Source organism: Triturus cristatus, chromosome 2_1, assembly GCF_964204655.1.
Source record: "Triturus cristatus chromosome 2_1, aTriCri1.1, whole genome shotgun sequence".
Lineage (NCBI taxonomy): Eukaryota > Metazoa > Chordata > Amphibia > Caudata > Salamandridae > Triturus > Triturus cristatus.
Window position 1 is genome coordinate 1,063,845,287 of NC_140581.1, and position 12,793 is coordinate 1,063,858,079.

A 12,793-nucleotide genomic window follows, 5' to 3' on the forward strand; every position below is an offset into this window, starting at 1 on the left:
TATTGGCCTCTGTAACCCCAGATGAGTTTTCATGGTGAGTGGGGTTGACAACTATTATATTAGGAGTTAACGGCACGGGAGTTGTAGAATCAACATTAGCAACACCACGGGACACAGGTGACGACTATGTGATTTGTCCCAGAGATAATCTCCGTTCTGTGTCCTCAATTTCAGACGTAACCAACATAAAAGCATTTCCTAACATGCTTTCAAGGGACGACGTGATGAAGGGAGAACTTCTGGGGCCCTGACCAGAAGAGATTTCAGATAGATTCCCCATGGTAGATGTATGCACTCACCTCACTTTGCTATGAAGACGTAGATGGATAGTACAGAGATGGTATAATCGGACCCAATCAAGAAGACAGGGGGCGGGCTTTATGATAACGAACCTTCGATAACGGCGGAAGAGTTGCTTACATAGATTGTAGACGTACTGTGGCCAGCTATATTCACGATCTCCAGAATTCCAGGGACATCGCTAATAATGTATAACCAACGGGAAATTACTGTGAAGTACACCAAAAGGGGGTGGCCCAGCCCTGCCTCTGTCTGCCCCTGACGGCCACAGCCTGCCCTTTGCCCGGGCTTCGCCTGGCGTGGCCCGCGCGCGATCCCACGACGCGGGGCCTGTCGCGATTTTATGGCGCCTCCGGGCGCGAGGACAGCGATGTGGGGAGCAGGGCAGGCTGGGAGGTGTAGTTCCCCTTCACCCAGCGGCCGCTCGATGTCCGGTTGCGGCGGCGGGAGGGAGAGAAGGAGGGAGCTGGTAACAGAGATCACTGCTCGCAGGTCAGAAGCCCCCAGTGTCGACAACAGCAAAGCTTAAAAGCTAGTATTAGCCTCTCATAATATGCATGTACCGACTCTTTACTTTCCTGGTGTGTTCGATCAATTTTTACCCAATCTGTCTCTTTAGGGGGCACTTTGTTTTTCAAAAATACCATAACCTGATCATATTTCTTCTTTCCCCCAGGGTCAGGAGCTCCTGTTTTAGGATCCCTAGGATATTCCTGAGTTGGCCAATTTATCATGAGCTTGCACTCTGTCCATAAATCTGCTGGTACTATTATGGCAAATAGACTATTCAAATCAATCCATAGTACTTTAGACAATTTTACAAATCTGACTACCTGCCTGTACCATTCGACGGGTGCTTCACGCAGTCGAGGGAAATTATTCGTAAAAGACAAAATATCCTGTCTCGTCCATGGGACATGTACATATCCTCCTCCTGGAATCTCTCTCATAGGGCATTCTGTCACTAATATTTCCTTTTCTCTTACAGGAAATGCTGAAAATGTCTTATCTGAGGCATCATCGCGTTTTCTATACCACCTGCTTCTCCATTTATCCACATCTCCCCATTTTCTCAGTAAAATGATTATGTCCTTAATTTGACGTATTCGTCCTGTGGTGTTCATATTTTCAATATCCTTTTCAGTGAAATTTACTCGATATGGTTTCTGTAAGGCTTTTACCTTTTCAATATCAATGCCCATCTCATTTGCCACTTCTTCTAACCTTTCATGTAAGTTCTTCGCTCTCCAAGTCACACTTTTGCACAAAAATAATAATTCTTCATCCTGATAGGTTTTCAATTTTTCTGTTGGGATAGTCCCTTCTATTAATTCTTCCAATACCATTCGTAACTTGGCCACATCAATTGATTGGGATTCTTTGTCTTTCCTCTGCAAACTTCTTAACCATTAACTTAACTCCTCTGTCGATGGTCCTACTGGTTTTTCTACATCTCCTTGTCCAAAATCTTTTTGTGTTTCTGACACTATCTCTATCATTATCATACGTCTCTCTGCACAATTCTGACCTACAAACAGGTTATTTGAAAAATTCGGTTCAATTACACTCATAGTCTGCCTCCATGGATTCTCACTCTGACTCACTCTTGGTTGTTCTACTGGCTTATTACTTCTGTAAGGGACTGTCAAACAATGCTCACTGTCCTTCTGTTTGTCAAAAATAGGCATTACTGGACCTATCGTTACTGTAACAGTTACCACTTCTAGATTCTTAGTCAATTCTCTTATTTTCTCAGTTAATTCTAGGGTCGTTTTTGCTAATTCTACAGAATTTTCCCCATCTGTTTTTTCTTCCGACCTCTTTTCTACTTCTCTAGTAGCATTGTTTTTACCCAAACTTAGGGATTCTGGTTTCGATTTTATGATTCGCATTGTTTCTCTCATTGGGGCACTTGGAGTTAATATTTCTGGTTCTGGTCGATACAGTGGTGGATTCCCTAGAACATATCATCAAGAACATCATCCTCGGACTCATTCACTCCATACCCTCTCGATTCCACATTATGTCTCTTTTCTACACACTTTCGTCCTTCATTCTCTCCTACAGTTCTTACAGGGAGCACACCCTTAGTCATACTCGCATCCAGCCATCTTCTCATTCGATCATTATGCGTTTCATGTCCGTATGGTCTTCCAAACATGTACCTATATCCTCTACCATTTCTCTGTCTTTCTCGGTCATGCATTTCGTCTTCCCATTCCGTCAAAGCCTCAAACTGTGTCGGTCTAGGTCTTGGTTCTAAAATCATCATTTTTTCTCTCAAATTTCTCAAAACAGCCAAATTAAATGAACCATGTTCTGGGAAAGCTAATACTCCGTCTTCTTTCGTATATCTCACCCAATTGTCTAACCAAATACAAGTATGATACCCATATTTAGCAAACATAAAGGATGCGGGTGTTTCGGTGGAGGAAGTAACTGTCCTTCCCTAGTTTTGACCGGTTTGTCTTTCTTAAACTACTTCTTGATTCTTCCTAACCATGAGTTTTTCTCTTTATCTGGTGGATCGTAATACATTTTCTTGTCTTCCGTGTGTCGCTAGTCTCTCTTTACAACAGTACCGTTATTCTATCCAATCACAGCGCGACTCACACTAACGCACCAATTCAGAGCGTCTACGTCACTGTCACAATCCTCAAATCCAAGCGCGACTCACACTAACGCACCAATAAGGAGCGTCTACGTCACCCTGTATTTCTCCACTCCTAGAGCGGCGTACACTAACGCACCAATCCAGAGTGTTTCACAGTTCTGACCGACTGTCCAATCCCAGTACGGTCATTCTGACGTCAGCAGCCGCTGCGTCAGCTCTTGCTCCCGTCTCCTGTCTACCCCTCCTTTACAAATCCGCTCCGTAAGTTTTTGTTTCAATTTCTACACTTCTGTTAGTAACAACATAGAACCGTCTCCATTGTCCGCTTCGCTAACCAAAGAACAGCAAAAGACCTTTCTCACGAGAATTCCGTCTTTCCCGAGAGTAGCACTTATCTCTGCCCTACTACAGAATCGTTACTTCCGTTGATAAAGTAGCACATCCCTCTACTTCACCCTTCTAACAAGCATTAGCTAATTGTTTCTCTAGTATTTAAGACACATAGTTGGAGTCCCAATGCTCCTGAGAAATAAACCCAGAGTTTCGCAATTAACCCGAATGCCTTTACATTCACGCACGTTCACACAAGGAAAATTCACACAGAATCCTGTCTTTCCCGAGAACAGCGAACAGTCTGTTCTACTACAGGATTATGACATACGTTAACAAAGCAGCGCTCACCTCTCCTTTGTCCTTCTAACAAGCTCAGAGAGTACCTATTACCTTTCCAGTGATAAGCGTTATCGGAATGCCAGTTGGATCCCTGGTACCTAAGACCAGAACTTCACAGGTAACCTTCGCTATCATACACTCTTCTCTCACACTATAAATGTCTCCTAATGGCAACACACGACGATGCTACCGAATCGAACCCAGACAATGCGTCGTGCAACTTCAATTGTCACACGTTTCCCCTGTGTACCTACAGGGCAACAATAATTCCGTCTTTCCCGAGAGCAGCGCTTACCTCTGCTCTACTACGGAACCGTTACAAACTTCCGACTTCCTACATCCCAGAGGTCGTGCTAACGACATAGAACTCAACGCAACTCAACATAGAGTGTTAGAATATATAATCAATACCAATCAATAACCAATAATCAATAAGCAATGTACAAGCAATAATCACCAAACCAAAACAATAACAACCATCATCTTGCTACCAGAAAAACTGCTCCAGCGTGGAGTGCAAAATCCCTCCCTCCGTCACAGACCAAAGATCACACAAATTCACACTATCCATACATTCGCTCGTGGGGCCCATAACACCAACATTCACTCACCATCAATCTGTGTTTCCTAGGAGGCGATTATCTTCCAAACGCTGGCATGAAAGGAAATATACTTTTTACCCTAATGAGCGACAAACCTACACAACCTTCTGATACTCATTAGGCCCCGAACTTCACCTTTAGTATCCCTCTCATAAATCGGGATGGATCAGTTAGTTGCAGGTTTAGGTTGACTTCCAATTCTCTAATTAACCTTTTCATTAATACATTTTCAATGAATAAACAACCCAACTCATTTCTGTAGTTATTCAATTCAATCTTTATCTAATTAATGCAATTTAAATCATTCATTTAATCAAGTTGCCAATCATATTTACCTATTCTGGCTAATTGTCGTCCTCTATGTCAAATCTGGCAGTCTCGCAAATCTATGCCCATCAAATTTTGTAATTTCAGTTCATCAGGGGTTTGGGCATTAATTCAGTCCCTCAAAGATTCAGGAAAACAGCTGTCCTGCAGTGCCACCGTCCTCTCCGTCAGCATAACATCAGGAAATCGAGAAAGGCCAGAAACGAACCCGCCCCAACCTCTCTATTCTACCATAATTTATACTAAAAATCATTGACAAATTGTAACAAAATTGGGTCTTCAGTTCCTCTGATTGGTCAATCGAAAATCGTCTGACAAGGTTCACACCAAATAATGTCTCTGATGTCATCAATCTTGCTTGTTCCGGTTTTTAAAGGCGTTTAATTGTTCTTTCTGAAAAGCTGGCTTGCTTCCCAGGATGACCTTGATGGGTACAGTCTAGTTAGGGTCATGACAAGGCCACTGTAGCTGGCGTCAGCACAGGCGCACTTCACCCAAACCTCATGTAGTGTCGATGGTCGGGTTAGATACCAGAGGCAGCCATTTTGTGGCAGGCCCAAATGGTCAACTTAAGCAAAAGAAACACAAAACATAATTAATACATGGAAATGATTAAATAAATGTTATTCCCTCACTAATACCCATATGTGTGTGTATTTATCTAACAATATAACAATAAGCAACACCCAAGCGGTTTTATCCTTACAAAATAAAGCACAAATCACAAATACATCACAAAAGCAACATATATCATGCAATATTCTAATTGTCTATCATTAGTATGCATACATAATTTAGTTTACGATTTAATAAAGTCATGCAGAGCAATCCCACGTGTATTTCAATCATTAATAAGGTTGATTAGTAACTTCCACATCAATTCATTAGTTCAATTATAATTAATTAATTAATTAATCTAATTAGTAAACATGCAAAATGGGAAGGGTATACAACATTTTTTGTATTACCCGCTCCAGCAGTGCGTCCATGGGGGATCCAGATCGTCACCTATGCTGACGACACCCAACTGCTGTTTTCCCTCAGTCAGCAGGACAAATCTGAGCCTGGCTTAACATCATGTCTCGGGAAAATCTCTGAGTGGATGGGCAAGTCATTCCGAAAACTGAGTGGGGCAAAGACAGAACTCATGCTCCTTGGTCATTCTTCTCCTGCTAACAGACTTTCTGTGGCCCAGCTGCCTAGGCCCCCCACCTGCTCCAAAAAAACAGATCAAGAATTTGGGAGTCTGGCTTGACTGCAATTTGGACTTTAAAGAACAAGCTCATAAAGTCGCAGCCAATTTCTATGGACTCCTTAGGATGATAAGGAAGATTCTCCCTCTCCTTCATTTTGTAGCCAGACGAGTATTAGTTCAAGCACTGATACTATCTCGGCTGGATTATGCGAATGCAGTCTATTTGGGAGCGCCACAGGGAACCCCTAAGAGACTGTAAATTGTTCAGAACTGTGCAGCCCGCCTATTAATGAACATTCCCAAATGCAGCTCAGCCAAACCAGCCCTTACTATTTTGCACTGGCTTCCCATCCAGGAAAGAATTATATTCAAGACAATGTGCATTGTCCATAAATCTATTTCTGGGAAGGGTCCCCCATTGATTTACTCGATGGTGCAATTATATCGCCCTAATAGGACTTTGAGATCCGACAATAAACGTTTACTCGCAGTTCCCATGATCAAGCGTTCACGAACTGAAGGTCGGTGGTTCTCATATAATGCAGCCAAGTTTTGGAACCGGCTCCCTGATTATTTATGTCTGGAATCTAATCATCTTAATTTCAGAAAACAGCTTTAAACTTTTCTTTTTCCATGATCTGTTCTTAGTTTTTAAGGTGCCACATTAAGCACTGGGATGCCCTTGGGTAGCCATGCGCTATATAAGTGTGTGTTCATTCATTCATTCACTCTGGTCAACCAGCAGGATAGTAGACACAGATAAGGTGGGGATGAGTAGTCTTTATGTTGTACAAGGCTCTAGTATTAATGACAGACTATCAAACATGCTAGATTTGTCTGTCACGTTTTAAGCGCCTACCAGCAGAGATTTTTAAAACATCTTTTTTAACAAGTATTTGCAACGCAATCGGTCTCGCCTTTGGGATCTTATATGTATTTAGCTATGCAGTACATTAGCCTGGGTGCTGAAACTTCAACTGTTCTTTGACATGGAGGGAAAGTAAGCACCAAACTGCGTGACACGCCAGGTATGGGAGCACATGGCGAGAAATCTTGCCTTTTAGCGGGAAATGGTATGGTCCAAAGCTCTGTTTGTAATATAAAATCAGGGCCTTCGGTGGTCATATCACCAAAAATACAAGATTTGAAAAAAATATTATTGTCTGCGGGAGCTGGTGGAAGACAATTTCTATGAACTGAAATCTAGAGAATGCTAAAGTGATTCTGGTATATTACTGACCTCTGCTGGTCGTTTTCTATCAAGAAAGTTAAATAGAGGCAGTTGCCAGGAAAAAAAATAGAAAGTTCCTCAGCAGAAAGCAATTCTGGTATTTTACTGATCTCTACTGGTAGCTTTCTATCAAGACAGTTAAATAGAGGCAGTTGGACAAGTAGACAGCAATTCCGGTATTTTACTGACCTCTACTGGTCGATTTCTATCAAGACAGTTAAATAGAGACAGTTGAACAAGCAGAAAGCAATTCTGGTATTTTACTGACCTCTACTGGTCGTTTTCTATCAAGACAGTTAAATAGAGGCAGTTGAACAGAAAAAAAAGTCCCTAAGCGGAAGCAGACAAGTCCTAGGGCTGATCCCCAGAGTCCACAAAGTACATACACATATAAGTATATACAGGAGATCTTGAATGCTCGAACTAAAAAATGTGGAATTACAACAGTTAAAGCTGCTATGGAGAAGATACATTGTCCGGTCAATGAATTTATGTGCTGTAATATTTTTACATTTTTAAGCTCTTTTTTAAAATTGCATTAATTGATGCATTTTATATATTGTAGATCTCATGGTATGTTCTAAAGCTAATAAAAACCTTGAAACCCAGACGTTTTATGTCAATGAACAATGGTTGATGTTTTGTTTAGACACATGCTAGAAAATGAAAAATTGTGACTTGTGTTACATACGAAAAACACGAAAGTTGTTAAATATTGCCAAAGTATGACATTCTTGTAATTTTCATTGAAACCGCACTGACAGTAACAAAAAAGTAGCAAAAAGTTATGGAAGCAATGATCCACACAAAGTTATATTTAGGGCTCCTGGGTTTATGGTATTTATGGAAGCAATAATCCACACAAAGTTATATTTAGGGCTCCTGGGTTTATGGTATTTATTTTTTGGACATTTCCAAATGTATTTATTCATATTTATTTTTTGTTAATTTTATCTGTATCCATTTTAATTTGGGGTTTCGTGAAAAAATGAAGCTGAAACAAGTATATTTTTACATTTATTTCCCAAACAAAATGTGCACTTATGCCTGAATCGCTGACAGGTTTCAGTGATATAAACATACTCAGATGATAAAATATGCACATTTTAGTATCAAGATTTGTGCATATCTACTTCTGTTTAAGGCTCTTTACTAAAATTCCTTCATTTTGTTTACCCCCCCCCCCTTACCTATCAATCTGCACAGCTATTGGCTTGGTAGTAATGACTGACAGCATTTATAAACACTCAAAACTAACCCAATTTCCATTTTATTCTCATTTAAAAATAAATACATACAGGAAAAAATCGTTTTCAGTCTTTATTTATCTGTAAAAATCAGTAAAACCGGAAAACAGGGAGCCTTAGCTATATTTTAGTCACTAAACATGCCAAACGACCTTATCAAAATCGTCAATGCAACATAAGACTATAAAACAGGTGCCAAGAAACCCCTCAGCAAGCTCTAAATTTTGGCAAGAAAAAAAGAAGAAGCATATTATCAAGGGCCTTATCTCCGCTTTTTTGGCTTTAAAAGCCAAAAAAGCGGAGATAAAATGTTTGCCCTATTTACAAGGCGGTGCTAACATGCATTAGCACATTTTAGCAGCCGTTTTCCAGACGCCTCGCTTCACATCTCTAATGAGATGCAAAGTAGGCAAAACAACACAGGAATCATCGCCAACTGCACTTCTCCCTATTATCAAGCTGGCCCAGGATACCAATACTAACATGAAAATCCGCGCTAACAGCGGATATCGCCGTAACCCTAACGTCTGCAAAAATCCAGACTTAGCTATACATTTAATGGGAGGTGGATTCTATGGCTGAATCCACATCTCCCTATCATCAAGGTTTTTTCTATCGCTGCAGGAATATCGCTGGATTTTCAGCGACATTCCTGCATTTCGCCGCTATTGCTGGAATATTTATCGCCTTGGAGAAACGCTTTGTTAATAACGTGCTATCCGGGCGATAAATTCCAGCGATAGATGGCGATAAATTGAATAGAGCTAAGCGTGCTTGGCGATGTTTATCGCTGTTTGTAGTTAATATGCCCCAAAATTCCTTGCACCACAAAACACCAATCAACCAGACGTCTCAATGGGCACTTGAATATTAATCAAATGAATCAAATTCTTTAAATTGCCACTTCCCTCAGACCTTCTTTGGCCATGCAGTACCTCTGGCGGACGATCGTGATAGACCCTTTTTTGGAAAAACAGAAGTACGCAGGGTGCTCTTCCAGAGGCCACTGCCATCTGCAACACGCATTTCCCCTGACTGCGCTGCTGATGATAGTACCAACACAACTACTAACCATCACACTACTAAAAGTGTCACAATCCAGACTATTCCAGGCTCCCGAGGCTAAAATATTGACTTGGAAGGCGGGTAACACATTTTTGATGTCTATTGAATTAGTAATCAACTGTTGTTGTGCTCATCTCTAAATTAGACAGAGTGTGCCCCCATGTGGCAAACTATCACAAGCGGTGGTGTTGCTAAGTGCCGGTGCTGAGCATCAGGAACCATCAGCTCAAATTAGGCACTGATAATAAAAATAATAATGATACAAATAACAACAGGGAGGGGGATGCTGGCTTCTTTCATGTGGTTTGGTCCTGTAAAGTCATTACGAGGTTTTGGGAATCCATATTTAGAATTTTATTGCGGGCGGTGGATCGCCCGATCGATGCCAAGGCCCGAGTTTCTTTTCTAGGCAGGGCCAGATCTAGGGCGCTGACGGGAGGTGTTGTGTTTTTAAATATATAATAATATCATATAAATAATAAGCACCTGCCGCAGCATTCTTCACCTCCATCAATTTTCAGGCAACAATAAAAATGTCAAGATAGCTCTGGTGATTAATGAAGCTGCTGGAGAGATGAGAGTTTTGTCTGGTGGAACTTCAGACTAAACGCAGCACAGAAGGGTAATGCACCTGCTTCAAAGCAAGTGTACCATGCAGATCACAGAAATGCATATAATCTAACTAGTTCAGTGGGTTACCAATTTTGTCATAGAGATTTGTTTGCTACTTGCAGTTTATAGGTTAGAATTCTAGTATAGCACAGCTATTAACTGTCATTAAAAAGTTGCATGTATAGGTTAGAGTGCTACGATCTTTCTCCAGTCTTTCATTATACTAATGTCACAAGGGTTAATTTGGGTTGATATCAATTTTTATTAGTAAAGAGAACCTTCAACCACTGTGGCACATTTTTAATGTCTGAGTTTGTGCTTCTCCAGATCAAGCACTCTTAAACTATACTGTCTACCAGCATGGATGACAATTGACTCCTTGTAGTCCTCTGTCTTGTGCTACATTTCCCATTGACTGATTTACGCAAATATGATTCATTGTCAGTGTAATGTGTGTGATGTGTGTGCTCTGACACCCAGCACTGGTTTGAGTGGTGCTATAAAACAAAACAAATGCATGTGAGCGAGAGTGGTTATGCAGGTTTTAGGGGCACTGTTAGAGAGTGATAATGAGGGAATCAATGGAGAAGAGGGCATTGAGGGCACCAACAAACACTGTTGCACCGGGCGCCGCCAGCGCTAAAGCCGGCCCTGCTTCTGGGGATCCTGGAGGATGTTGGGGGCATAGGGGAGAATGTGCATTGGTGGGACTGGCATCCTCTTAGCGAAAAGAGACATTGCACCACATTGGAAGTCTGCTACCCCTCCGACTACTGTCACCTGATGTGTTGCGATGGATTGGTGGTTGTACCCTAAGCACAGTCATATTGGGGCAAATGGTAGCAGTTTTCTGGATTAGTCTGAATTTGATGATGTGGCTGTGTATCCAACCTTGTGCAGATCTGTACATTACAATGTGCACTTTTTTTTTTAGTTATGCTAGTTTTATGAAAATCAATAAAGTTATGCCTGTAAAAAACAAAATTATAATGTGTTTGTAATTATTATTATTAATAATTACAGCACTAATAATAATAACAATAATTATAAAAACAATAGTAATGATATTAATGAAAAGGATATAAATATTATTATTAATAATAATAATATGAAAACTTGATCTCGTTTACATTAGAGGAAAGTTGACATTTTTGGGCTCTACTAATGACAGCATCCAGTGTACTAATAATCAATGCAAACGTGTCGCTTTTATTTAATGCAACCCGAAAATATACAATATATATGTACAATTAAACTGGAGCAGCACATTTGAGGGTTCCACTCTTACACATCACAGAAATGCAATTATATACTCTTATTGGGCATTATATCCATTTTGTGCCTTAACTTAATTAACGTGTGTGATGCATTGAAACGCATAATGAAATGCATTCACTGTAAAGCAGTGCTTAATATGTAAAAGATTGAGTTCAGGGCCCTTTTCAGCAGGCCACAGCAACTTGCACCACTCATTGCCGATGCTTGCGCTGCCAACCCAATTACCAACCCTAACACTCCTACAAGTGTGACAATTAAGATAAATCCAGGTGCTGAACGCTATGAAAATGGTTTGGGCGGCAGGAATTAGTCATTTTTATTATAAATTGAATTACAAAGCAACTGTTGTTGTGCTCATTTCAAAACTAGACAGGCAGCACCAGTATGTGTCAGTCCCTCATATGTGCTGGTGCCAAGTACTGATAACCACCGGCTCAAAATAAGCACTGCTGTAGAGACTAAGGGCCATATGTACGAAGCATTTCTGCCATTATAAATGCTTTTCCGAATGCACAAACATATAAACTGCGATTCTTCAGAATTGTGGCTTGGGTGTCAAAATCGCAATTTTGAAGAAGATTGTTTAGGGAGTTCCTTCCAAACAGGGATTTCTAGTGTTATGTATCAAGGTTTTGCGACCAAAATGTGGTTGAAAAACCTTGATATTTTACCACCAAATCGAAGTTGGTGGTAAAACATTCACAAATTGGAAGGGATCCCATGTGATCCCTACCCCTTTGTGAATGTTGGAATAAAAAAAAATTAAGAGCAGGCAGGCTCCCCCGGACCGCTGCCTGGCCTTAAAACATTCAAACAAAATGTTTCATTTTTTATTGATGAAACACATCCCATTTTACTTTGGTGAATATGGGTCGCATTTCAACAAAAAACCTTTTATTTTAAGGCAATCACAGACAAGGTGGTCTGCTGACCTCAGCAGGCCACCATCCCTGTGATGGCAGACATTCCTAATGGATCACAAACTGCGACCTACCTTGATCATATTCATGTGGTAGGTCGATTTGCGAACCACTAGCATCGCAAGTATGAAGCAAAATGTTTCATGCTTGAGGAATTGTGATTTCCAAATAGCAATTTCAATAAAATCGCTATTTGGAAATTGCTATTCCTACTCTGTGTACATCTGGTGCAAAGAGATTCATACATGTGTGCACTAATGTTCAATTTAAACATGGAAGCATGTATTTTTTATTCATGTGATCCAGCGGTCCACCAACAACAGACACTCCCCTACCATATACTCACCTGGGCCCATAAACTCACATTTGAGTAAACCGCTGGTGTCAAGTTTATAATTTTCACAATACTCAGGCTTAGTTATTCAGTACCTCTATTCATCTCTAACTAACCCTTCACTAATCAAAAATGTATTTCCTCTGGTCAATTGACCATTAGTTGAACTAGTTGATCATGATAATATACATAACTCTAACCATTCATTAATAACCACAGACTCAGGAAAGTTTTAAAATCTTTATCTAAATTAAAATGTATGTGAACCATCTCAAAATTACAGTGCAGTCATCAACAGTCATAGGAGAGAAAATTCAATTCTTAAACACCAAGCATTTACTTCGGACTCATACCATAATCAATGCTCAGAAAGGGAGAAGACAGAGAGAAAAGAAC